The sequence below is a fragment of the Austrofundulus limnaeus genome, unplaced genomic scaffold (assembly GCF_001266775.1).
Source record: "Austrofundulus limnaeus strain Quisiro unplaced genomic scaffold, Austrofundulus_limnaeus-1.0 Scaffold328, whole genome shotgun sequence".
NCBI classification, from domain to species: Eukaryota; Metazoa; Chordata; class Actinopteri; order Cyprinodontiformes; family Rivulidae; genus Austrofundulus; species Austrofundulus limnaeus.
Window position 1 is genome coordinate 568,050 of NW_013952730.1, and position 5,514 is coordinate 573,563.

A 5,514-nucleotide genomic window follows, 5' to 3' on the forward strand; every position below is an offset into this window, starting at 1 on the left:
CACACACACACACACACACACACACACACACACACACACACACACCTGTGTTCTTCTGTTTGTCTGCTCTGCGAGCCTGATGTGATTAGTTCAGACGTTCTCAGACGGAGAAGTTTAGTAGCTTTAGTTAGCAGCAGTCACTACAGCAGCAGAAGAAGCTCAACTCTGTATCCACTGATGTCATCACTTTACATCTCTGACCTGCAGAAAGAAGCTAACACGATGCCACAACAAGTGAAAACAGATCCAAAAACAGAATGTTCCTTCCTGTGAACAACAATAAACGTGCCATTAATAAACCATTCACACAGTAAAAGCAATCACGCCTCGATGGTAACAAATAGTCTTGTCAGCACACAGACTTTGAAGAAAAAAATGCACAGATCCAGGAGCATGAGAAGCAGCCAGTCCAACTTTTATGGTGCTATATGATTTTTTTCATATAAAAGTTGGGGAGTTCTGTCCTGTCAGTAAAGTATTTTATCACAGAACAAAAAAATAAATAAAAATAAACCCACCAGCTCATTCCTGAATGTCAGCTTTTTAAAGCCGGAATGTTTAAAGAAAAAAAAAAGCTAAACAAATGCTTCAATGTGAATTGCAACTCAGCTGATAAATGTTCATTTCTCCCCAGCTTACTTTTGACTTTTCATCCCCTTTTTTTTCATTTACTGCAGAACGATAACAATGCCAACTTCTAGCCTGTGTAAAAGGCAGTGTGTGTGTGCACACAGGCTTGGAGTGTGAGCGGTGTTTTTCAGCTGTTTGGGCTGGAGGAGTGCTGCTTCTTCTCTATGTGAATGAAAACTAGAGTTTGAATTGCTGCTATGTGTACTTTTTGTCAGGGAATATAATCGATCCCTTCCTTTGATTGATTCATTTGTCAAAGAATTTTCAAATTTCTTTTGGAAAATCTTTTCCTTGTCACAAAATCTCTGTGGGCCTTTAGTGTGATTTGGCTGAAAACTGGAAGTGAGCGTTGAGTCGAACAGCTGACGGAGACAGACTGAAAGGGGGAAAGCTGCTGGTTCATCCAGTAATGAGTCACAAATAAGGGCTATTTCTGACACGACCTTCTTCCACTTTGCCCTGAAATGTTGTCATTCTTCTGCTTCTTTAGATTTCTTCCTCAGCCCGTATTTTTGACAAATGAATCAAGCAGCAGATATGAATGCATGGCCTGACACCTGGAGCTTGAATATTCGCTGGATGAGATWGACTTTTGCTTGTTGTGTGTTCAACTTAAGAAATAAAAATAAAATAAAAATTTAAAAAAACTTGCCTTAACCACTGATTGAAAGCTAAAATACAACATGTCTCCACCTACATCTCACTTGTTCCTGGTTAGACAGAGGAGTGCAGACACTTTCCAGGTTCTTCTGCTATAACTGTGATATTCCTCTCAAAGCCAAATAAAAACATTTATTAAACAAAAGCACACATCGTCTTTGTGTCTTTAATCAATACAAACATAAAACAATTAATTAGATTGTAAGAAAATTGTGATCAATAAAATGGGAGAGTGATTAACATAGCAGAAAACCAGTTGATTCTCTTCCAGAAGGCTTTATTCCCTGTCTGACTCCATACAGGCCCACAGCAGCCAGAGCTCAGAGTGGAGAAGGCCTTGGCCTTATCAGAACCAAAACAATCCCTCTCAGGAATGGGTTATAGTCCCGCTCTTGGGTACATTTTATAACTTGTGAAAATGCGGAGTTACTAAAATTCGGAGGTGCGCGCTGGGACACTGCACAGGTCAATGCGCAGTGGTGGGGACGGTGCGATTGCATCACTATTGGCGCGTGCCCACTTGCACCCAGTGCATCAACTATAAACCTAGCTTCAAGTAGCTGGCTTCTGTGCCAGGCTGAATCTAAGAGAAGACTKCAAACTCAATAACCCATGAATAATGATGAATCAACCTCCCAACTATGCCTGACTTCCTGGTAACACCCCTGGAGGAGGTACCTTTTACTTTGACGTTAGAATGTAACCAACTTTGTCATGCAGACAGAATATGATATGCAATATGATGTCATGCATATTGACGAGACACACTGATTCTGTTCCTCTGTTTAAACTATATGGCTGTCCAAAGTGTGAAATTATAAGACTAGATCTAAAATTCAGTTAATCAGTCACAAATTTTTCTTCAAGAGCAAGACTGAAATAAACATGTTTCTTTTGTATTACTGATTTTCTATGTTACTAAACTATAGTATAGCATGGTTTATAACCCAATTAGGTACATGGCCTTTTATGGATGAAGTGACACCTTTAAAGGGGCAATATCATGTAAAATTAACTTTTTTGAGTGTTATAACATGTTATATTGTTATACTCTCATAAAAACATGCCCAAAGCCTTGCTTTGACTCATTCATGCATGTTTGAGAAATCCTATAGCATTTTTAGGAAGCCATGCTGAGGATCAAAGCAACAGGTGGGGACCAGAAACGCCTTTTGGTACCAGAAACGCCCCTGGGGCATGTCTTTAAGCCAAACTTCCTCATGGCAGAGCCCCCCCCCGCCTATGACTCCTGCAGACTCTCGGGTGAAAGTGAAACCTAACTGTCTGCTGAGCTCTCAACATTAGTTCTCACTCAGTGAAGCTCTTTTCAGATTCACAATACCTTTAAGGAAATGTATTTTCAGATGCCAAGTAAACTGCATCATAGTAAACCCCCCTCCCCCCCGCGAATGCAACACCACCACCCCCCCGCACCGAAATGGGTGGGACAGAAGCGGAAGGTGGTTCTTAAAGAGACAGAGGCCAATTCCAAGGTGTTTAGAAGAGGAAGTGATGAGGATAAGTTTATTTTCTATTTAAACATAAAAACAGCATTTTAATAACAACTGATGGTGACATAGATACTTTATTATGGAAGTATTTAAATGTATGCCTGAGAAACACATAATATTGCCCCTTTAATTCTTTTCACCAACCCCTGAAGGAGTTAAAAAGAGAAAAAGTAGAAAATCCCTGAGCAGTTGTTGTTTTCCCATCACACAGCTGCCTCATTACCCTGCAGGCTGCAGTCSATACTTCATGAGCAAGCTAGATAAAACCTGCCAGGTGTTCCTATTGGATCATGTCAGCTTCCGCCTGCCTGCACCAGGAGCTCTAAGGCGGGGCGGGCTGAGATGGATTACAGATGCCAGCACAGGCCCACCAGCACAGCTGTCAAGAGCAACAACCTAATCACAGCCTGAGATCATTTCTCTCTCTGCTTAGTGCCTATAGATTTACAAAGACCTTTTCTGCAGCAAACACCAGCCTCTCTGCGACCAGTGGTCTTTAGAAACACATTTTCAGTGTATAAAATACTGTTCAGTTGGTGATATGGATCAGCTGAGGGGTAAATTAGTAACTGAGTTTTAGTTATGGTTTGAGTGAGGATGCAAACAATGAAAGTCAATGCAGTGTTGTAATAGCTTCATTTGTGTGTGTGTGTGTGTGTGTGTGTGTGTGTGTGTGTGTGTGTGTGTGCGCGCGTGTGTGTGTGTGTGTGTGTGTGTGTGTGTGTGCTTGTTTCTGCCACAGAGTGAGGACCGTCATATGTTTTCAACCAACAAAGTGAAAACATTTTAGGGAAGTGAGGACATTTTCACAGTCCTCACTTTTATGCAGCTCTACTGCGCTGTACTAGTTTGGTTTAGAGATATGTTGTGAATTAATTTGTGGTTCAGCTTAGGCTTAGGAAACAAATTCCTAGGTCACAAGCTTCATCTGCTGTATTTCCATTGACAGAATCTCCAGTACAATGGTTTGTGCATGCATCCTCACTCTTACATCTGCATAAAGTTGTGCTTCAAAGGCAGACATGTCTAACCTTTGTTTTGTACACTAGTTAGAATCCACTGGATGTCACGTGTACGTGTGCTGCTTTTACAACTTGTACACAACCTCACTGAAGGCCTTCCAAAAACTCCAAGCGTTTGCAGTAAATGACACCACACTGAAATGATTGACAAGACTTCATCCATATTTTGAGTTCAAAATGGTGAGGGAGGGAGTTAGGATGTGCAGAGCAGCTCATCTGCTGGGTGTCACTGAGGAGGATGCCTCCGACCACACCCTGGATGAGGAGAGAGACGTGACCCAAGTGTTTCCCTAAAGACAGCAGAAAGACAGTGCCTCTGGAAGGTTAGTGTGGAGTTAGATGAGCAGTCGTCTCGGCTGTCTGAACCCATTGTTACTGAGTCTCGTCTCCCCTTGGTGACACAGGGAGGGCCATGACTCAGCACAGRGTGTGTGTCAGAAGGTACGTTTAGTGAAAATAAGTAAGTAAACTTTATTTCTATAGCACCTTTCACAAACACAAACATCACAAAGTGCTTCACAGAAAGCAAAAATAATTAAAAACAATAAAACAGATCACAGATATAAAAACAACAATTAAAACACAATAAAAGCACTTAACTAAAAGCCTGTCTGAATAAAAATGTCTTAAGCTGTTTCTTAAAAGAGTCAGTAGAATCTGAGGAGTCSGATCAGCTGTGTGTCAGCTCTGTGGGCTGGTGGCGCTGCTGTGGACTCGTCCTTCATGTTGAGTGTGTCTGAGCTCTGCTGTCAGCACATTGTGTTGTTGTGCAGGCGCATACATAATCACTCCTCTTCCTCCCCTGCTGCTCTCCTGAGACCATTGGAGATAAAGCCATAAAYACTGTGCCACAACATTACACAGCCACCCTGCTCCCGCCTCAGGGACCTCACAGGGATGTAATTAAGTTTCTTCTTTTAAGGGAAGTTCATCGGATGGATGCTGTTAAATACTCCTTGCTTGCATGTGCAGTTTTCTTGTGTTGAGGAAGTGCTTTGCTGTTTTCTTCTTTAAAAYGAAGATTTCAGTACAAACAGGGCTGTCTTTTTAAGGATACTGAAGGAAAAAAAGTGATTTCGACACTGAAGAGAAGTTTGCTGTCACAGAACTCAYTCCACTGATTGTTGTCTCTTGTCCTCTGTTCATCCCTCCGTCTCTGTGTCAGTCTGTGTCTCCCACTCCTTCTCCCCCTCTCCCCGTAACTCTGATGCTATATATAGACTTCTGCATTGCAGATGTCCCGGAGCCCCGCAATTCTGGAGGAGCTGCTGAGAAGTACCAGCCAAAATCTTTATTTTTATTTTTGGAGGGGGTGCTGCCTGAGACTCAGAGGGAAGTCGAGCAAAAGCAGCAGACTAGCAGCAGGAGAAAAGCCACAGCCACACAGGAGCGGTCACGACGAGCGTAAAGAAGGCAAGGCATCACACTGCAGCAAGGATAAAACACTTCCACCTAAAASCACTGCAGTCCTGATCTGTGGGTGGGTGTGAGAGCTGTGGTGCCAGGGTGGTTTTCTGCAACGTTTACCCTCCGGCTGGCTTCAGAAYTACAGACATGTGGCAACTCAGTTCAAAACAGAGGTCAGATCTTTGACCGGTTGAAAATAATTCACTTTTTAAAGCAAAACTCTTTTTGTCCCCCACCCAACACACCCAGATGGGTTAGATCCAGTGTGTGTGTGTGTGTGTGTG